The 23,361-nt window shown below is 39.2% G+C and overlaps 1 protein-coding gene across 2 annotated transcripts in view; it reads left to right on the top strand.

The window, feature by feature from the left end:
• The window catches only part of CDH18 (cadherin 18), a 660,513-nt gene that overhangs the window by 313,080 nt on the left and 324,072 nt on the right, over positions 1-23,361 (top strand). The window lies entirely within an intron of this gene.

The following is a 23,361-nucleotide window of genomic DNA, read 5'->3' as shown; positions in this document are numbered from 1 at the left end:
AAATAAATTTTCACATGGAATATGTTCATTTTTGAAATGGCTGAAAATATCCACCCATCTTTTATCAATTTCAACATATTGATTTTCCCATTGTATTAATTTTTCAGAACTTAAATATACATTCAGTCTTCTAATTTCTTCAAAGAGACAATTGTCATCTATTTTAATGTCTGGCATTTCTTTAGATAAAAACTCAACACAAGATTCAATATCTGTCCAATATACTTGCGATGAAGTCAAAAAACACCATTGAAAGCTGTTATTTCCCGTGATGTTTGTTTCAGACCATTCTTCGATATATTGAAAACATGTTTGGTAAAAATTCTGCACTTCTTTGATAAACTTTTCCGTTATGCCCGGATTTGATTCCTCTAAATCTGACAATTTTCTTTTTATAATTAAAGGAGATCTTCAAATCGAGATTTATATTGAAGGATAAAGTCATTCAAAATAAGACTAACTTCTGTAGCTGAAATGCGTTCACCTTCAATCTTTTGAATTGCTTTGTGAAAAATAGATGCTTGACTATGTACAAAATACATTAATATCTCAGATATTTCATTATTGAAAAACGATTCCAGGATTTTAGGACATTTGTCTAAACTTAAAAAATATGAACGGAGAGGCTCAAATAATTGTAGAACACGCTCTACAGCAGGTGTTAGAGCAAGCCATCTAACTTTTGAACATCCTAAAAGTTTTTTGTGTTCAACATTCGCTTCTTCACAAAATTGTTTTAAAGTAGCCACACGAACGGTAAAACGACTAAAATACAAATAAATCGTAGTTATAATTACTTCTACATCAATTGGCATGGCACATGATGCCGTGTTGATTGCATTTGACAAAATATGTGCATTACAACCTATTCCTAGTATTTTCTTTTGGAGTAAATGTTGTAATTTTACATACACATTATTCACCCCTTTGCGTCTTCGCCCACCAAAATTTGTGTTTGTATTATCAGCTGTTAGTGCAACAACTTTGGATTTCAAATTGTTTTCATTTATTACTCTGTATAGATGGTTTGACAAAATTTCAGCAGTTTCACCCTCAATGGATTCTAAATTTAAAATTTTTACTTGAATCCCCTTGGTAACATTAAAATATCTTACTAGTATTGGATACAATTTGGTTTCATTATGATTTGATGCATCAGATAAAACCGTTACAAATGCTGCAATTTTCAAGTCTGCTGTAAGTATTTTATCACAGTAATTTTTAAATACTGATTTAATAATAGCCTCGCATTTTGTCCTGGCACATGAAAACTTAGCATTGTGAAACTTTTTCAATAAATTAGTTGTACAATCCATACTACGAAAACTTTGATTGTGAATTATGGTATGAAATGCAAATGTTCCCTCCATTGCAGCTAACTGTTTTTCATCTTCAGAATAATTTGAAGTTTTAAAAAAACGTGTTACTTTACTACTGGAAGCTGATCCATCTAATGATTGATTATGTTTGTTGGTAGACAAGTGTTTTGTTATAGCTGCTCTGCCCCCAACTGCAATACAAAATTCTCCTCTGCAAATATTGCAGAAAACAATGGCATCTTTCTTTGATGTGAGGAATGGAAATTCCTTTTTCAATTGATCGTTGAAATGGCATTTCCTCTTTTTTGATTTTTCCATCCCTAAATGAAATTTAAAATTAAAAATAAAATATAAAGCTGCACGAACGATGCAAGCACATTATGAATAAATAAAATTAATTATTACAACTGAAACTTTAACATAAGCAAATAACTTCACTAAAATTTAAATTTAAATTATTTTACACTTCTGTTGACCACAGGGTTACAACTTGTAAATAAAAGTATACATATTTGCAGTGAGGTTTATAGCTAGTGAGGCAGCAATTTTTGTAGGCTTGTGGACTTCAACTCCCAGAATTCCACAGTCAGGCATGCTCAGTTGCGACCTGCCGCCCTCCGCCCTGGGATTCGGCCACGGCACCGCCTGCCAGAACTGCGCGGAATCCGGGGCGCGCTTGTCGGGCGAGGGCAGCGCAGATGGGGAGCGGACGGAGCGGAGGAAGCCTCTCCCCCCCCGCTTCCCACACCCGAAAGAACAAAGGGAACCTCTGCCGCCGCACGGGTAACCTGGCCAGCCTCTCTCGCAGCGGCTCTCTGGTGCCGAGCTTGGGAGTCCCTGGAGGACTGCAAGCACCGCAGGGGGCTGCAAGCACCGCAGCCTGGACTGGAGCCTCGAGTCTAAGGCAGTGAGTCATTCGATAGGAAACTTGCCTCTTGGAAGGAATGACTCGGCTTGGCTCCTGCTTTGTCTCTCCTGCCTCTTCGCTTCTCCGTTCGGTCATTGGGCGGCAGATCGAAAGCGGGAGCCAAGCTGGGTCATTCCTCCCAAAAGGCAAGTTTCCCATCAAATGACTCACTGCCCTGATGATGAAAGGTTAGGCTGTGCCTCACTTGCCTCACCAAATTATTAAATGGATAAATTAATGAATTAATAAAACGTGAATTGTACTTGCCTCTGTATTATTGAATATTCACTGAGAAAGAAATAATTACCGGGAGTCATTCAATTGCCGACGTGCCGTGTCGTGTTTTGATAAACAAAGCCACTTGCACACGGCGCTCTATCTCAAGATCTCTCGTGTGGAGCGCATGCGTCTCATAATTACTGGAAATATCGAAAAGGAGGACATGTAGGAGGACACTTTTCGAGGGAGGACAGAACTTACAAAAGAAGGACTGTCCTCCCTAAAGGAGGACGGTTGGTCACCTTATAAACTAAGAAGTGGGGAGTTTTGTTTTTAAATGGAACTCTATTTTCTTCCAGCACCAATAATGGGCAGTCTCAAATTCCTTACACTTATTCAAGTTCTGTGTCATTTTACACTGGTCTTGATGTGTTCTACATAAACTGGGATATTTTTTCTTAAATTCTATTCAAATTCACAGGGAAAACAATCTCAGTTTCTCACTGTAAAGAAGAAAAAAGCTTTCCATGCCAGAAAATGGAAGAACCTACATTCTGCTTATATTACTACAGAGAAGCAACAAACTCAAGGCTAAAATTTAACATTAATTCATACCAGGGCTCTTTGTATTCCAACTGATTATATTAAGTTTTAAAAATTAAACTAAACATTAAGGCCATTAAAAGTGTACACACACACACACACACACAGAGAGAGAGAGAGAGAGAGAGAGAGAGAGAGAGAGAGAGAGAGAGAGAGATTACTCAGGTTCTTGCCAGACCAGTTAACAATTTACGGTAACAATTTAGTAGAAGAAAGGAAACCAGTAATAGATGAGAGAGACTGAAAGAAATTCTAGAAAAGAGATTGGGGAAAAAAATATAACAAGAAAAATGTTCCTAATGCAGATTGCTCTAAAAGTAATAAGGTTGTTGAAGATCTTTCCGTTTCACTCTGCTCTTCAGGTAGAAAAGCCAGTTTTGGAAATAACCAACCAAAGAAGTAGCACAATCTTCCTTCGATCACATTTTTCTAACAGGCAGAAATGCAAATCTAAATTTACAACTATATTTGTCAATATAGTAGCAAAACACAGGCATGTTGACCATTAATGAATGCATCAATCCACCTTTTTAATGCTTTGATTTAGGAAATAATTATCCTAATCAATGAAGGATTTTCATTTAATTAAAATTAATGAACACTTTAAATGGCTGTTCTGTGTTATAGACTGTTCTTGAATTCAGAATTAGTCTGAGATGGTACATGATAGCTATATATTAGATAGCTCATTAAAAATGAAGGCTCTCTTTGTTTAACTGAGGAGAACTATGTAAGATGAAAGTCTATGAGCCAAGATTATATTAACCAGGAATTTGTTTCTAAATGCTTTGTATATCTTAATAGGATACTTGAACCTTAAATGATAGCAAATAATTATATCTTGAAGGCCGCATTCTTGTATTTAATAAGCTTTGCTAAAATTAGCTTAAAAGTGGAGGCAAAGAATTATGAACTGAATAATACTTGGTAAGCAGAGGTGGCATTCAACCAGTTCTGGCTGGTTCCGGTGAACCGGTAGGGGTAATTTTGAGTAGTTTGGAGAACTGGCAAATATCACCTCTGCCTGGTTCCACCCCCACCTATTTGCTGCTTCTCGAGTCCCAGTTGATTGAGTCCCAGCTAATTGGCTGGGCCTTCTTCTGTTTTCCTGCACAGGAGAATGGACCTGGAAAACAGGTTAATGGGGTGGGGAGAGAATGGAGATTGTACAGTATCCTTCCCCTGGAGTGGGGTGGAAATGGAGATTTTACAGTATCCCTGCCCTGGAGTGGGCTGGAAATGGAGATTTTATAATATCCTTGCCCTGGAATGGGGTGGAAATGGGGATTTTGCAATATCTTTCCCCTGCCACGCCCACAAAGCCACGCTCACAAAGCTACAGTATGCCATGCCCACAGAACCGGTACTAAAAAAATTTGAATCCCACCACTGTAAGTTGTATGTTCTGGACACATTGATGAAGTTTAATTGGCAATAGTGAATCAGTATTTGTGGATCTATTAACATGACTCAGAGGCTTTGGGATTTTTGAATGGAGAGAAGCTCTGTTAGTTTGATCCTATGTCTGCCAAAGCCTTGTTCCCATATGGTCTGTTGAGATGGAAAAAGTAGTCATGGAAATGATTTTCCTAATATCTTTTTCTACAATATGAGAATTTTTTATCTTCGTGATTTTCCAAACAGCTGCAGTATAGCCTATGAAATAAGCAAGTTTATTATTGACTAGAGATGTCGCAAATTATGTATTGTTTGTTTGTTTTTTATTGGATTTATATGCCGCCCTTCTCCCAATGGACTCATAATGTAGACATTATGACCTCAACAGCATATTGCCCTGTTCACAGTAGATTGTGAAACTAAGGGCAAAAAATCACTTCTACTTTTTAACTATCACTACAACCAATCCAGAAGTTGTTTGTGTGGTGGAATTCATGGTGGAGTCAATGAATTGTTAAGATTGAAATTAATAGATTGTTTAAAAATGTCTGCCATTGAAGGCTTGGATGAGTGTTGTGAAGCAGTATGACAAATTAGAGGTGACAAATGCCTCTTTGCAAGAGGAGGGTTGTGTTGATTGTCTTGAAGGAAACAGCAGATCATCTCTAAATCTAACTGCCTAGCCCTAACCCTAGATAACAAGATCTAGTGATGACTAAAAGCAGAAAGACTGGGAAATAGATAGAGGAGTTAATTCTGGTTGCATAAGACCAAGACTTAAGAACAAATTTATGCAAAGCCAGAATTGAAAAGAGAGTAACAGACAGTTAATGCTACCTCTGCAAATAATATAAAGAGATAGTGGACAGCTTACTTCTTACTTCTGGAAGAAAGATACCATATAGAGTAGGGTCTATGAAGAGGTGGTATTCAGCAGGTTCTGACTAATTCTGGAGAACCAGTAATGGAAATTTTGAGTTGTTCAGAGAACTGGTAAATACCACCTCTGTCTGGCCCCACCCCCATCTATTTTCTGCCTCAGAAGTCCCAACTTGCAATAACCTTCTCCTAGAATGGGGTGGGAATATAGATTTTATAGTATCCTTCCCCTGGAGTGGGGTAGGAATGTAGATTTTATAGTATCCTTCCCCTGGAGTGGGGTGGGAATGGAGATTTTACAGTATCCTTATCCTTCCATGCTCACCAAGCCACGCCCACATAATCAGTAGTAAAATATTTTGAATCCTACCACTGGGTCTATGAAATGTATCTCATGTGGGGAATTCTTCCTGTAGTCCTGACCCGCTCCCAGATGGAGGACCTGGTGGCCACATGGAACAATGCGGCTGCCGGGGCCTTGGACCGGGTTGCGCCTTTGCGGCCTCTCCTGCGACAGCGAGTCACCCAGGCCCCTTGGTTTACCGAGGAGCTGAGGGTGATGAAGCGCCACAAGAGACGCCTAGAGAGCAGATGGAGATCTTCACGCTCCAAATCTGACCGAACAGAGGTGAGAGCCTATTTACGGACCTACCTTGTGGCATTAAGAGTGGCCAAGCGTCAATATTGTGCCGCTCTTATTGCGTCCGCAGATAACTGCCCTGCCGCCCTGTTTCGGGTGACCCGCTCCCTCCTTTTACAGAGGCCGCGGGAAGCCCCCTTGCAGGGTAGAGCAGAGGAATTTGGGGAATATCTGCAGGACAAAATCGCTCAGATCCGTAGCGAGTGGGTCCCCTTCAGTGGTCTAGAAGGGACGCCAGAGGCAAGTCTTGAAGGACCATTCTGGGAGGAGTTTGACTCTGTTACTGCCGATGATATGGACAGGTTGCGTGGGCGACTGCGAGCCACTACATGTTTATTGGACCCGTGTCCCTCCTGGCTTATACTGGCATCCTGGGAGGTCACACGAGGCTGGCTCTAGGAGTTAGTCAATGCATCCTTGAGAGAGGGGTTCTTGCCGGCCGTCTTAAAAGAGGCGGTGGTGAGGCACCTACTCAAGAAGCCTTCCCTGGACCCAGCTATGTTAGCTAACTATCGTCCTGTCTCCAACCTTTGCTTTTTGGCGAAGGTTGTAGAGAGTGTGGTGGCACAACAGTTCCCACGTGACTTGGAAGAAATTGATTATCTAGACCCGCACCAGTCCGGTTTCCGGCCCGGCCCGGCCACAGCACGGAGACGGCTTTGGTCGCGTTGGTGGATGATCTCTGGAGGGCCAGAGATGGGGGTTGCTCCTCCATCTTGGTCCTATTATACCTCTCGGCTGCTTTTGATACCATCGACCATGGTATCCTATTGCATCGTCTAGAGGGATTGGGGGTGAGGGGCACCGTTTTGTGGTGGTTCTCCTACCTCTCCCAGCGAGCGCAATGTGTGCTGACAGGGGGGCAGAGGTCGACCCTGAGGCCGCTCACTTGTGGGGTGCCGCAGGGGTCGGTCCTCTCGCCTCTCCTGTTCAACACATATATGAAGCCGCTGGGTGAGATCATTCGTGGTTTTGGGGTCGAGTACCATCTGTATGCTGATGACACTCAGCTGTACATCTCTACCCCGAACCACCCCAACGATGCCGTTGAAGTGATGTCCCGGTGCCTGGAGGGCGTACGGGTCTGGATGGGAAGTAACAGACTCAAGCTCAACCCCTCCAAGACGGAGTGGCTGTGGTTACCGGCGCCCCGGTTCAACCAGTGGGTTCCATCACTGGCCATCGGGGGTGAACAGCTGGCCCCCGTGGAGCGGGCACGCAATTTGGGCGTCCTCCTGGATGCCCGGCTGTCAATGGATGACCATGTGACGGCCGTGGCAAGGGGGGCGTTCCACCAGGTTCGCCTGGTGCGCCAATTGCATCCCCTATTGGACCGGAACGCCCTTCACACAGTCACCCATGCGCTAGTGACGTCCCGACTGGACTATTGTAATGCTCTCTACATGGGGCTTCCCTTGAGATGCACCCGAAGGCTGCAGTTGGTCCAGAATGCGGCTGCGCGGGCAATTATGGGAGGTACTAGGTACTCTCATGTAACACCTCTCCTGCGCGGGCTGCACTGGCTACCTGTGGCTTTTCGGGTGCGTTTCAAGGTGTTGACTATCATCTTTAAAGCGCTCCATGGCACAGGACCTAGCTACTTGCGGGATCGCATCCTGCCCCATACATCCCTGCGGCCGATTCGCTCTCATAGGAAGGGACTCCTCCGGGTGCCGTCCACTAGGCAGTGCCAGCGGGCAACGCCCAGGAGTAGGGCCTTCTCTGTGATGGGCCCGACCCTCTGGAATGACCTCCCCCCCAATATTAGAATAACCACCGATCTCCGCTCCTTCCGCAAGAAACTTAAGACCCACCTGTTTAACTTAGCTGGCCTGTCCTAACCATAGTTTTAATCCTTCTAGCCTGTATTTTAAATTTTTAGGGGTAGGTTTTTAGGTTGTTTTTAATTTTTATCATACTGTACAGCCTAGTATTTAATTTGATTTTAGGGCTATCTAAGAGTATTTAATTTTGAATATTGTTTTTTATTGTGTTGTCTGTACACCGCCCCGAGTCCCTTCGGGGAGAGGGGGCGGTCTATAAGGCCGATACCAGCTGGACAGATGCTATTTGTTGTATAATGTCACACGATGGCAACTTGATATGGCGAGTTTGACACCCTAGATAGCGGAATCCAGAACTGATACAAAGTAATTGTATTCAGTTATGGCTGGGTCTAATTCTAATTCTACTTACCGTACTGAACTAAATGATGAGCATATTATTAATACAGGCCTTTTAAAACTAGTGTCTTTGCACTTTTAAGCCCAATTCAGTATATTGCTGCCCATTTTTCAAGCCCTAAATACTATGTAGCCCAAGTAGAAGGAGACATGCTCCAATATGAGCAGAAATATCAGAAATTCCCTATAGATCATAAGGGTTATCCTAACCTTCAAAAATCTTTCAATTTGGCCATCATAGTTGCTGATATTCATGTTGACAGTGGAATCTGTCCAAGAGCCACAGATGCTGTAACATATAGTTCCCAATTTTAGGACCATATTTGGAGCTGATGGTTTTGGGAAAGTCAAGGATTACCTGTTGGGCTTTTATGAGGCTGCTGAACATATTATTTAAAGTAGCATTCTCCAAACTTGTCAACTTTAAGACTTCAACTCCCAGAATTCCCCAGAAGTCCACAAGTCTTAAAGTTATCAAGTTTAGAAACCCCTATATAATTTCACCATATTTTATTTCTTAGCATCATCTTGATGCTCCTCAATATTTACTTTTCTTATTTATTTTTCCTTAAGTTTTTCTGACATAAATATTCTGTAAACAACAAAAGAATGTAAAGTGGCAAGGTTTAACATTTCAAAGCAGGATTAGTAAGTAATCATGAATTTAGGGAAAAAAGCAATAAATGCAAACATGTGTAATTATGCCACTAAAGAAAAATTATCACCAATTAGAAAAAATGATAGATATAACTTTAAAAATAGTTGATGCAGGAATATATTGAAGATATAAAAACGAATCAGTTTTTTTAAAAAAACATAACCTACAGACCTGTCAGGAGATATACTGAGGTAGTTGCCTTCCAGTCAGTTTCCATTTAGCTATAAATAAAAATCTGTCATTTTAAACATCTTTTCATAGTACATGTCAGGATTCACAGCTGCCACAAGTGGTAAACATTATTTTTGTAAAATTTCCAGAAATATAAATAACCAGGTGAAAATATTCTCTAGACTCCTTATTTATGTGTACATGGAAAAGCATAATAAGAGAATTCAGTGAGGGGAAATATGATAAATTCTGGCATTTGTATAAAGTAAAATAAATATACAGTATATATATGGACTGGGCTTCATATATGGGTTATACAACTTATAATTTTGTTTTGCAGGGTAATATGTTGTTCCATAACATAATATAAAAAGATTGCAAAAATGCACAATGTGTTAGCTTTGTAATATCTATAGCTACTGTATATCATGTGCATAAATATGAATAGTTATTGATTGCACTATTGAATTAATGCTTAATAGGTGAAGCACCCTACTGAATTATCCTTTCACTTATGGAAGAATCTCTGATAGGACGTTCAGTTTTAATAAAATCTGAAAAGAAACATGTGATTGTGCCAGTTATTTCTTAACTTAAAATAATATAATAAGGTAGCTAATGTGTGTCTGAAATTATGGACAGTATATATTAGGATGGAGGGATAGTACAGCTGTACTAGCAATTGTCCAGATCAAAGTGTGTTATTTCCACAACTTTACCTTTTACTGCCTACAAAGGTACTTGATGCATTTTCACACCAAATTTGATTTCACCCAGCCATTATCAAATTATTTTCATATGTTAATAACAAATGTACACTTCCAAATAGTGACATTGCTAGAACAATATGGGAATCCTTCTGTCCATCATAGACTATTTAGGAAATGGTGTAAAGAAGCATTAGGTTGACCTTAGAATTGAGTTTCACGTCTGCTCTGCTTAATTCTAAGAAAAACTTAGTTTCTAAGATAGTATAGGGACTCTTTCTGAAACTATTCCATATTACATGTTAATACATGCTATATTCAGGTTTAGTATGTCATCTGATCCAGGGAATGATTTTATATCTTTTAAAAAAGAGATTGAAGGATTGTTTTCTGGCCATAATTTTCATGTTGTGTGTACCAGATTAGTAACCCTGTGTTTAGATAGTCATTAATCCACATGGAAAGTAAGATGCCTGATTGTAGATCAGATCTAATCTGGTAATTTTCTTTTACTCCCTGTGGGCATGCAGAAGCTTTTTTTTTGGGGGGGGGGAGCTAGAGGGGATTTTTTTTAAAAAAAATTATCTTTTTATTTCTCTGAGCTTCCTACTTTTCCTTGGACTTAAAAAAAATCTATTTATGCAGCATGTCATTGTTTTCCTATCTACAAATTAGGGACTTGAGTGTGGAGTGGACATTGGGTATTTTTTGGGAGGGGGGAGGAGAGGAAGGACTTGTAAAATATACATTCCTTCATATGTTTTTTTTTTCACATCCTGCACCAAAATTATTTGTAGTATTTTTGCTGGGTGAGCTGGCTCAGAGTTATATGAATATATATTTTTTTTAAAAACTGTCACTAATTTTTTGAACTTGGAATGGCAGGCATGAGGAAATAAGAGATCTTTATTTCCAAATCCACCAGTTAGATAGATTTCCAAATCCACCAGTTAGATTAATTCAAGGGGCCTTGAATTGTAAAGGCTTTCCTTATATTCTAGAAGTTGAATTTCCCTTCAAGGGTAATTAAAAAAAACAACAACACTCTTATGTTGGACAGGTACTTCTCTAATATTTGGAAATTGTGGGCAGTTGCTCTTCCTTATGATTTCATATGAATATAATTTGTTAATTTAGAAATATACTGAAGTAAGACTAAAGTGAAAGTTATTTACTATTTGTTGGATTTACACAAGCCTGGAAAGAGGAAGCTATGGAAGATGCAATGCAACTGTCAGTGTTAGTTAACTTTCTATATCTGTAGAAGAGCGTGAATGGTGCAAGTAGCCTCCATACACTAGATATTATCCAGAAGTTGTTAGCCAATTTGTCACTTTAATGGGGAAAGACAAATGTAAAGAGTGTCAGGTGCAAAAGATCAGGACCACACATGAAGTTTCCAATTAAATTGATTTAGATTAGAACTCAGCATTAGATATGGGTCAACAGAATTCAACAGAATTCAAGAAGGGTTAGACTTAGAACTTTTTTTTTTTTTGGATACATATAAAGTCTGGGCTGATTTCCTTTTTGACTCCACCCTCAGGTTATACTTCTTCTTTTCCTTCAAGTATTTATATTAACTTAATTAACTTCACTTGAATCTGTATGTAAATGACATCTAATTAAATTTAGTTTTTTTAAAAAAACAAAGCATACATTCAAAACTTGTCAGTAGTGTTTGGCCTGGGAAAAGTTAGGTAGTGTAATCATGCATACAAATTACTTATTCAACACTTTTATAAGTCAATAGAATTGTTCTGTCTGCAATACACGTTAGTCTGTGTGCAGCGTGACATGCTGCTAAACCCAACTATCCTCCAATAAAACAGGCCATGTGGGTAGATCTTTATTGAAAGAACAGGATATGATGAAACTGGGGGAAATAGGAATACATACAATAAGAACCAAATACAGGATAGGCAGTATTGTATTACTGCTGAACATAATACTTAATAAATATAAGTAATTTAAATCTCACCAGTGATGCTCTGTGTGGGATGTGGGTTTGTCCTTGGATGACCATGTGCCAGAGATTAAGATGGATTCTTCTTTGTGCTTCTGCCTCTCCAAATGCTAAAGGAAATGGAATATGGCTTCCCAGTGTACACTTGTTTTGAGAGTGGAGGCTGATGGATAAAGAGGTGGGGTCAGCTTCAAACAATACACTTGGTATTTGTATCTCTGGCAGTTAGATGGGGCTAAAGAGCAACAATAGTATATAAAGATCCCATGTTGGGGCATATTTGTTCATCCGGCCACTAGATGGGGCTAGAGAAAAATAACATTATATAAAAGTTATATGCTGGAACATGACAAGAATTCTGTGACCTACATAAAAAGACACTCCGATGCCATTTTAATGAATTTGAAATAAGGGGCATGGTTAGCTACTGAGAAGGATTGCATATTTTTCATTCTTTCTAGATCTTGCTATTTTCTTCAACATAGCTATTTCCCCTTATAAAATATCTTATTAAATAATGAGATAAATCAAGTAGGATGCTCAGAAAAAAAAAACTATGCTCAAAGTAAGGAGAATTAAAGCTTATTTGAAAGATTCAGGGGAAGGTCAGGTGGATCCCTGCAATTAAAAAGAAGCAATGGAGGAAAGCATTGCCCATGGGCAAGGACAGACATCTGATATGGAGGTAATTGAACAATTAATAAAATAAGAAGTGAAGATATAATGGGACAAACATGCCATAGGACCATCTAAAAGCTTGGCAGGTATGTCAGAGCAAATGAATAAACAATCTGAGGAAATGTCACGTCAAATAGCAGATCTTGCTCAGAAAGCCAGCAATGCTTATGATATAATATACAAGGCTCAAAAGAGTAGTTCTGAAATAAAAATTGAGTTGGCAGATTGACAGGATCACAGCAGGAGAAATAATTTAAGGATTAAAGGAATGGCAGAGAAAAGTGGTTGGAGAAACAATTTGACTGTTTATCTCACCTCTAAAATTAATGACCTGAGCTCTGATATGAACTTAACCAACAAAGGTACTGAATGTGATCATCTCAGGTTTACTCTCCTAGGGAGACCCAGAAGCCTTGAGACATTTTGGTTAGATTTGTGAACTCAAATATAAAAGCCAACACTATAAGAAAAACACATCAACTGGAGTAGATTAAATGGGCTAGTGTGAGAATATTCTTTCAAGGTATAAGTTAGCTACACTACACTAAAGAAAGGAATTCATACCACTGACAGAAAAAAATGTATGCATACAAAGGAAGTGTTCTTTTTTAGGCCACAAGGGCAAAAAGTTATTTCAACTTTGACTGAGATGCAGAGCTTATTGGCAGAGCTCTCTAACAAAGCATGAAGGAAGTTATCTACAATTTGTCCTTGGAACTGTGGAAAGCAGGCTCAACTACCAGTGGAAGATTAGATAAGAATGCTTCATCAAGCTGCAGAGTAACATAAATTTTACTCTTTTTGAATCTTTAGGCTCAGAGCAAGGGGCAAAAACATGAGAAAAGAACTTTATCAAATAATAATGTAGATAGTAGGCCTGGTCTACTCCGCAGCAGAAAACTGTGCCCCGGTATGGCTTAACAGCTACCATACTAGTAAATTAGATGCCAGACTCAATGACCCCTTGAGGATTATAAGCAGATGTATTAAAACCTACTCCAACTTGCTGGCACCTGTTCTGAACCATATAGCACTGCCAGTTTTACAAAGTTAAGAGGCACTAGTAAGAGAATACAGAAAAAAAAATATGAACAACTCGCTCCTACTGGTGCATGCCAACCTTCCTCGTTTATCAGCTGGAAGACTCAAATCCAGGACTGGCACTTGCACATCTGCCCAACAACTTTAACATTGATTCTCAATGGAAAGCCAAATGGGTCATTGCACACCCAGAGATAGGAAGACATATAAATGATCCCACAAAAAGGGTGCCAGGCTTTGAACTACCACATCAGCAATGGACCATCCTGAATAAGATTTGCACCTCACACAGCATCTACTGAACTCTGTATAAATGGGTAATATATCTTCTCTTTAGTGTGATTGCAAGGTCCCATGTCCAACTGTAGCTGACATCATAACTGGCTGCAAGCTAAGGGCATATACTGCTCCAGTATCTGATTTTTTAAATATGAACGATGGTGTGCTTCCATAGCTAGATGGCCTAGAATTTTGAAATGTTCATATATATTGCTATTCCATGAATGATACGCCATATGATAAATAAATAATAAATGTAGGTATAACTGCAGCTAGGGAATTATTGAAATTAAAACTGCGAGTTTATTGGCTACTGAGAAGAAGGAATCTGATAAGACAATCACTCCTCTTAGCTCTACAGAAAGTTCCTATAGGATTCTCTGCAAATTCATTTTTTTCATTGACTGTTTAAGTGGAACTGGAGGGCAGGAAGGTTGGATATGGTGGCATGGTTTAGTCTGGGGAGAGTTAAGAGTAAGGAGGAGGATGATCACCAAAAGGGCATGGGAGAATGGGAAGAAACTGTGTGTGTGTGTGTGTGTGTGTGTGTACATGCGCGCGTGCACACACACACATATATGCTGGTCTTGTTGTATTCGGGTCTTTTCCCATATAAGATTGAGATTGTCTTGGCAACATTTCAGCGAGATCTCACTCGCCATCTTCAGGCTGGAATTTTGGGCTTAAAATGTGATCGGAGCTGCCGTCTTTCTATAAATCTTGGTGCGAGGGTGTGGAGTGCTGGCTTCATTTCAGTAAGTGGAATGATTGATTGTGTGGTTGTATCATGATTGGTAGATTGGTGCTGATTGGTGCTGGCTGTGTGTCTATTGTTGTTTTGTGTTGTAATGGCCTGGGTGGTGGGTGGAGTTCGTTTGTTGACTAGGGCTGGATTCCGAGATGTCTGGTAGGCGGGAGGTATCATCACGTTTATTCATGTTGTGAGGGTGTTTCTCTATTTCGATAGCTTCCATAATTATTCACTTGTTGAAGTGTTCTGTTTTGGAGATTAACCTGGTTCCTTCAAAATTAATTTCATGTCCTGTAGCTTTCAGGTGCTGGAAAAGGGAGGATGTTTTTTTTTCCTTTTTTTTCTTACTGCATTCTTGTGTTCTCTGATGCGTGCAGAACAATTCTCCTGTTCGTTTGTCCTATGTATGTTGCAGGGCAGATTTTGCATGGTATTTCGTAGACTCCTTGGTTTTCTAGCTGGATTTTGTCTTTGGGGTTTCTTAAGATGTTCGCTATTTGCTCAGTGTTGAAGGCTGTCTTGATATTGTGTTTGTGGAGAATTTTGCTGATTTGATCTGTGGTGCCATTGAGGGAGGAGGGTGATGCCGTTGTCCTGTTCTGTGTCTTGGTTTTTTGGGGGAGTCTCCCTTTGAATTAGGTTGGTAATTGTTTTTCTTTGGAATCCATTGGAGATTAATATGTTTGTGAGAGTGTGTAATTCAGTTTTCAGGTGGTCTTTGTTGGCTGGGCATTTGGTTCTGGAGATGAGGGTCTTGGCTACAGAGTTGATCTGTGCAGGGGGGTGATGGGATTGTGTGCTTAAGTAGTGGTTGGTGTGTGTTTTTTTCAAGTAGATGGTGTGTCCTAGGGAGCCATTGGGTTTTTTGTAGATTAGGACATCCAGAAAGGGAAGTTGGCTGTTTGCTTCTATTTCCATGGTGAATTGTATTTTGGGGTGTAGGCTGTTGAGATGTGTGAGAGAGTTGTCCAGTTTTTCTTTCCCATGTGGCCAAATCACGAAAGTGTCATCAACATATCTAAGCCAGAGTTTGTGTTTATGTTCAGATTTATCTAAGGCGTTAGTTTCAAAATGTTCCATGTATAATGTCTTAGATAAATCTATATATACACACCTATATATGTGTGTATATGTATGTATGTGTATGTGTATATATACGTACGTATGTATGTACACACCCACACACCCACACAGAGACACACAGACACAAATAGGTTGATTTATAGGTTCTTGTATGAAGTATAGGTAGTTTTTGATGAACATGGTTCTAAAAAAATCAAAGGTATTAGCCATTCTTAAAGCTGGCATAAAGTTCAAGGTTGAAAAGATTTTAAAAGATAGGGAATATATATATATATATTTATAGAAGGGAAACAAAGTTAATAAGAACAAGATGTTAATTCTATCATCTTCATATGCTCTTAATGAGGGTCAAATCAGTTTCTTACAAAAGATAATGCATTGAAGTTTCAGTCTGGAACATATGGGAGACTTCTCAATGTAGTGAATACTAATGGAGTCATAGACACATGGACTATTATGAATTCTGCAATAATAGGGCATATATTCACGTAGACATAAATCTCATACTAAGATAAACTTCATATGGTTATCAAACACTTTTTTTTCAAATTTCCTGCCACTAGTTAAAATTGCAGCATTATTATATCAGATAATGCTCCAATGATTATTACACTTAAATTAGAAGAAATTATTCCATTTATTTATATTTGCCAGTTAATCCTATAGTTAATCATATACAATTCTATATAACGTAGTAGCAAAGCAATGATTAATTGAAACTCTGAAAACCTTTTTGTCAAGAAAATAATACAAATAAACATCATTAAGAACAAGGTGAGATGCCATGAAAACAATATTCAGACATTAGTGGAAATGAACAATTCATTAGCAAAGTATAATAGAAATCGATGAGATAGTTTTTACAAACAACTAGTTTTAAGAAAAGAGAGAGCAAGATGATTTGGAGACAAATAAAATATCCTCTCAAATTATTCTTGCTCAACAAAGATATTAAGTATACCATAATAAAAATTCTAGAATATTGGCAAACAAACTGAAAAAGGTAAGGAAAAATGTATTAATGCAAATAAAAATATAAATAATCCATTTGTGACCAAAATCAAAGGTATAAGGGACCAATTTAATTTTTTCCAACAATTATATTCTTCAAGTAATTTATTACTTTTAAATAGATTAACATTATCAGAACTGACTCTAAAAGATATCCAATATATGGAATCTCATTTTCCCTTACACATTTTCAATGCTATTCAAAATGGAAAACGTCCTGCCCCTGATGGATTGTCAAAGGAAATTTGTAAACAATTTTAAAAGATTTTAATACATGAATTTTAACCAAAATTAATTCTTTCATTAATAATGGACTACTGATTAAACAGAATTTCAGTTTATTCAGTGTTGTGAATACAGAGGAAAGGTGTAACAAGTGATCATAATGGACTATATAGTAGATTTTTATTCAAGCATGGGAAAAGTCTCGTAAACACTGTTGGTTTAGTCATCTGTGAGAATTGCCTTCAGATGACTAGACAAGAAATTATTAGTAGCTTTTTCTCTTGCTTGCTATGACATAAAACTAGCTCTTTGCAAGCTTACATATGTGAATTTCTTTATTTATTTTGAATTAAGGTAGGAGGTTTGCTTTTGAACAAGAAAAGCAGTATTAAAACAAACAGCCTACATAACTCTTCAGCACAGTAAATAATGCATTTGCAATGAAAAACTAATAAGAGCAAATCCATACTTATCAACTGCCATTGACCTCTACTCATGGCAGCTTTAATTTAAACCAGTTTAAAAAAAGCATGGGCAGAATGAAACAGATGGTAACAGATTGCAGGCTACCATATCCTCCCATTAGACAATTTATTGCTGCTGTCCCCTCTTTCCTTTTTGTCCTAAGAAAACACCAACTAATCCCACTCATTTCTATTAGCAAGGCTTAGGTCAATGCATACCGTAGCTACTGCACCTATCCCTTTATAAAGTAGTTAGTTTTGTGCATACTAAATCAAGGCGCTGAAGTGCACGTACATGTAGATACAACAGCTACTTTTAATATTAAAACTTCTTTACCACCCATTTTTCAATATAATGCCTTCTAGACCTTTTTAGGGACATCGTAGATCAGAAGGTCAGCAGTGCAAATCCCTAGGGCTGCGTAACGGAGGTGAGCTCCCATTACTTGTCCCAGCTTCTGCCAACCTAGCAATTTAAAAACATGTAAAAATGCAAAAAGAAAAAGAGGAACCACCTTTGATGGGAAGGTAACAGCATTCCGTGAGCCTTCGGCATTTTGTGATGCTGGCCACATGACCACGGAGATGTCTTTGGACAGTGCTGGCTATTCAACTTTGAAACAGAGATGAGCACCGTCCCCTAGAGTCAGGAATGACTAGCACATATGTGTAAGGGGAACCTTTACCTTTACCTTTTAGACCTTTCTTTTATTAACAGCAGTCAACTAGCACCATGACTAAGAATTTTGCCTAGTATGTAAGAGGTTGCTGACTCAAAACAAAGCAGAAACTTTTAAAAATTATGGTTTTCTTTCTTACAGCTACTTAGCTAGCTTTTCCTAGTAGACTGAATTTTTTTTTTCTAAACAAGTTCTTGGTCTTATTACAGTATTTCATTGATGTAACTATTAGCTACTTTACTGTTGATGGACAAGGAAAGGCCTTTGAAGCTGTTAGAGACCTACTGCTTCATTTGAGAGGGCATTCCATTTTTCCTATAATAGCCAAGAAGTATTTGGAGTTAGCCAGCAAGGAAGGAAAACTGCACACTAAACAGGCAAGAGCACTCAATATAATATTAGATGGGGGCGAGGACCTTTCAAACCACAGCAGGAGAACTTGTCCAAATTTATAATTGGAGGGAGATAAGTAAAAACTGATGCTGTTTTCTGGAGGTAGGCAGCTCATCCAAAGAATCCCTCAAAACATAACTATCTCAATGGGCTTGGGGATCTCATGGGAATGGAGAATTACTGAGATGGATGTAACATTAAAGATGCTCTCTTCAGGTTTTTTTTTAATATGGATGGGGTTTTTTATTATGGAGGGTTTAATGTTTGTTTTATGCTTTGTTTTTAATTGTATGCCACCCACTGCCACATTCTGTGAGATGAGTAGCAACATAAATGTGAGGAATAAGTAAACAAATAAACTAGACAGTAAGTATAAGTAAACAAATAAACTAGACAGTAAGAGGGCTGGGGCCATGCAAGAAGCCCGCTTGAGCAGAGAGGGAGGGAAGCCCTAATCACAGCTCTGCTAAGAAGCTATGGCCAGGATGGCTCTCTGCTTCTTTTGGCACATGCAGCTGTTGCTCTTCCTGTTGCTGGTTTTTGCATGTGCATGCGCACCAGGAACCAGATCACCAAATGGCCAACGCACATGTGCACCCTGGAAACAAAAGGATCATTTTTCTGCCCTACGCATGAGCACTGGGTGGCCCCTCTTCTGCTTTCTGTCACTCCAATTGACATGAAGACCAGCTGGCTGCTGCACCTGAACCCGGAAGAGCAACTGGTGATGGCTCCGTGTGCTAGGAGATATGGCACCGCGTGCCATAGTTTTGCCATCACGGGTCTAGGGTCAAAAAAACCAAAAATTTCAGACTTCACCAAAAAAACATTCTGGCTTTTCATCTTGCCATCTCTTTTGTGTGTGTGTAAGAGAAAAAATCCTCTCCTTCCCCTCCCCTCCCCACTCCTCTCTCTTATTTTTTTACATACCCAATGCCCTTTCAAATATCTTCCATAAGGAAGAGAAATATTATCCACATCCAGTCCCTCCGTCCCCCTCAGTTGATGGAAGAAAATGGAAAGGTCCTTTAGCTAATGCCAGGCAATGTTATGGCATTCACTAGAATGGGGAGAGTTTTGTGTGATAGATTCAGAAGGTAATAGTTATTATTTTTTGTTAGCACAGATTTAATAAGGGAGCTGTCATTATTCTGCTTGACAGGCTCTGGCTGTCACTGGAAAAGCCTTTGGCTGTCACTTGAAAAATATAAACCCTCCTTTGGTATTTTTGATCTCAAACTGTGGTGTTATTTCTACTATAACTTAAGGAATCTTGTAATGTGTTTTCAAAGGAATAGAAAAAACAGGAGGTTTTAGTCTTTCAAAATGTTCATTTTGTTAGTTCAACTTTTGGGGAATCAGAAAGCAGTCATTGGCTAATTAAGTGTTTCAAATGTTCACTTTCATCTCCTTTGTAAGTGTAATAAGCTAAAGGCAATGGAGAGGGGCGGGCCTACATTTCTGTGATGAAAGTGCAACCATGCTGTGTTTGCAAAAGAAAGAGTTTCCAATTTTGAAAATTCACAAAATAGAGGTCTTTGCTTCTGTCAATCACTGGGGAAAACTTCCAAGGTAACTTGACCGATGATCAGACTCAAATTGGCTTAGCAAAGTTACAGGACCACATCCCGCATCTATATTTTTAATTATATCAGCATTTCTTATTTCCCTTAATGCTTTCACAGCATTCCCTTTTTAAGCATGTATGAGAGCTTTCGTAATCCACCTTGCAGATAACCACAAAGGATAAAGAAGAAAACGCTGATATACTTTTGTTTTGAAGGATACAAGCAAGATTGATATCTTCATATCTGAAACACCTTCAGATTCTCTTTTTTTTTCAAACAAAATTTTTATTGGTTTTTACAAAAAATAATCAGGGAAAGGGATGGTAGATAAGGTACAAATTTTGACAGTTACATTATGCAGGAAATGGCCTCCCCCCCCATTCTCATAACTTTCATTTATTAATACATTGTTACTACTTAATAATATTTTGTCAGCATATTTTAACCTTTTATCTTCAAATGATTTCAATCATTTAATATCGGACAGATTTTCTAGTTCATTTTTGTGATCTAAGTTTTCTCGATGTTGCCTCTTCTCCCTCCTCCAGCAAGGCTCCAGCACCTCCCGTGTCCTGTATATCCCGTGTAGTGTCATCAGATTTATCCAGGAGGACTTTGTTTTTTTCCATGAAGGCCTCAGCCTCCATAGTTGTGTTAATTCTAACTCTAGTGTCCTCCCAGAATATTAACATACCTTCTGGCAGAAGCCACCGAAACCACACCCCTTTCTGGTATAATTTCTTCGCTAGAAGTGAATAATTTTTTCTTTTATCTCTAACTTTCTTAGGGATTTGTTTCAGAATGGCTATTTCTCTATCCTTGTGTTTTAATACATGCCCCCTTTGTGCACTCAGAATCTCATCTCTTGTAGTCTTTCTGATAAATTTAATGTGGACCTCCCTTGGAACGTTATGTGTTCTGGCATATGCTGAATTTACTCTATAGACCAGGTCAACATCCCACCCCAACTGTTGTCTGTCTTTTTTGATATATTCAGCCAATAATTTTGTCATAATGTCCCTCAAGTCTTCATCATCAGCCTCAATTACGTTTTGAAATCTAAGGAAAAAAGACATCTTTTCAAATTCCATTTTTATCTGGTGGTTCTCAAGTTCTTGATTTCTTCTCTGGACCCCCCTCACCTCCCCCCTCATCTCAGCCATCCCCTCCTCCAAAAGTTCCAGTCTCTGTGAATTTTGAACTGATCCCATTTTGGTTCTCTCTGAGCTGGTCATTCATTTCTTTCAGTTGATTTTTCAAGTCTCCTGCCCCTTTAAGAGCTGTTGGAACATCTGTTGAGTTAGGTCCACCTCAAGGGGCTTAGGTTGAAGTAAAGACATTAGTGTCTGTTGTCCGCTGGGGCTGGACGCTGAAGATGCTGGGGCAGAGCCAGCAAAACCCGGTTTCCCCGGTGGTGGTCTTTTTGGTGGCATTGTAGTAAGAAGAGCTCAGAAATGACTGTGTCAACACAGGGAAAAAGCAATTGTAAAAGTGGATAGCCGAGAGAGATCACGAGGCAGGCAGCCCAGACAAATAAAGACCTTTTCTAAAGTCTAAATCCAAGCAGTAAAGTCCATTGTTCCAAGTCCAGGATAAAGTGTATCAAGAAATATCTCTGAGTGTCACGGAGACAAAGACAAGATGCCAGCAGTTTCTGTGGGTGGAGTCAAATTTCAAAGTACATGAAGACAACGGAAGTGTGCCATCTTGCCTTGCCAGCTCCGGAATCAGAAAGCAACAAACCAAAAGTTTTCAAAGTTTTCAAAAAGTCAGATCATCACCTCATTTTCACAATTGCAGTAGAGAAAATCTGCTGTTTGCTATGAGCGTGACTTCATTCCAGAGCTCACCCCCCCTCCTCCTCTGGGGGCGGAGAGCAGTTTAGAGCTGCTTATCCAAGGGGGGGGGGAATCCCCCTCCCTCCAGTCACACTTCCCAGGAACGGGTTGAAAGTTTTTCTAAAGAGCTGACAGTCTTTTTTTTTTCTTCAGTCAAGAAAGGGAACGGGGGGGATTTCCACCTCACCGCATTGCAGCTGCAGCCTTCAAATCATCAATCTCGCCCAGCTGCCTCGACGCGAAAGCGCAGGAAAGCGCTTCCCCTTTTGCCTCCTGGTGCCTAGGGCAATGCAGGGAGCCCCCCCGGCCGCCGCCGACACAGGGGACCCCCCGCTAAGCTGCCCCCTCAGCAGGGGCCCCTACAAAGCTCCCTGTGCCCCCCCGATCAGGGGGGAGCCCATCAAGAGCGCACCGGGCGAACAAAGCATGCCCGTCGCAATCCGCAGCCGGAACCGGAAGTACCTTCAGATTCTCTTGTTACCCTTCTGTTTGTTTTTACTTGCATAGTTTTGTATATCATCTGCTGATTTGAATTATAACACTTAGCTTGTATAGCACTTCCCCAAAAAGTAGTTGAAGTACTTCATACTTTCATAAGAACTTTGTAAAATAGTAATCTTTCTGTTCCTCCTCCTTCCTGTAGATCAAATATATGATGCATCACAGCTTAGTTTGAACCAGATCTATTTCTTGTCCTTAAGAATTGTTAATCATATGTTGTTATGGAAAAGACAAAGCAAAAAGGAAGAGAAAAATCAAGCAAACCAGAGGATTAATTTGGCTGTTATGTATCTTGGGGACAGTACTAAGTAAGTACAGTAAAATGAAATTTCTACAGAATGGCAATAACAATAACATTTAGACTTATACCCCACTTCATATTTCTTTATAGCCCTCTCTATGCAGTTTACAGAGTCAGCATATTGTCCCCAACAAACTGGATCCTCATTTTACTGATCTTGGAAAGATGGAAGGCTGAGTCAACTTTAATCCAGTCAGGATCAAACTCTTGGCAATTGGCAGTGTTAATCTGCAAAACTGTATTCTAACCACTGGTGGCATCAAGGCACAAAATGTATGAAGAGCAGTGTATTGCAAGAAAGGAGAGATTTAGGCCATGGATATTGTTTTCTTAGTTTAGACACAAATAATGAGGGTTTGCTAATCATCAAACATGGCAAAAGATTCAGTGTGATGCTATTGGGAAGGGAAGGAATGGTGGACAATGTTTGGCAGTTCTCAATGTGCACCAGAGTTCTACAACATAATTATGTATCTCTCTTCCATTTTATGACCATTTATGATTTTATCTTAGCTCCAAAAAATGCTGGAAGCAGGGAGTGAAAGAGTGTGTAAACCCTTGACAATTTTATTAGGAAATGGAAAAAAAATACAACATGCAGAATGGGAAACTATCTTGCTTTGCATGTAATGAGTCTATCTCATATATTAGTTTCACCTTTTAAGTTGCATTACTGAAATAAATGAACGTTTGCACAATATTCTAATTTTTCTAGTTTCACTTTCAGTCAATTGCAAAATATAGCTTTCCTTGGAACAATTTATATTCTGCAATGATACTTTCAACACCATCAAATATCTGCCTAGCCCAGATCCTTGGGAAAAATGCCAAATCCAGTTTGACTCTCTGGCTGACTGTGCAACCCAGTATAATAAATTACATATGTATGCTGCCAAAC

Source organism: Natrix helvetica (genome assembly GCF_964273705.1).
Source record: "Natrix helvetica genome assembly, chromosome: 4".
Taxonomy (NCBI): domain Eukaryota; kingdom Metazoa; phylum Chordata; class Lepidosauria; order Squamata; family Natricidae; genus Natrix; species Natrix helvetica.
This window is presented reverse-complemented; position numbering and strand designations above follow the sequence as displayed.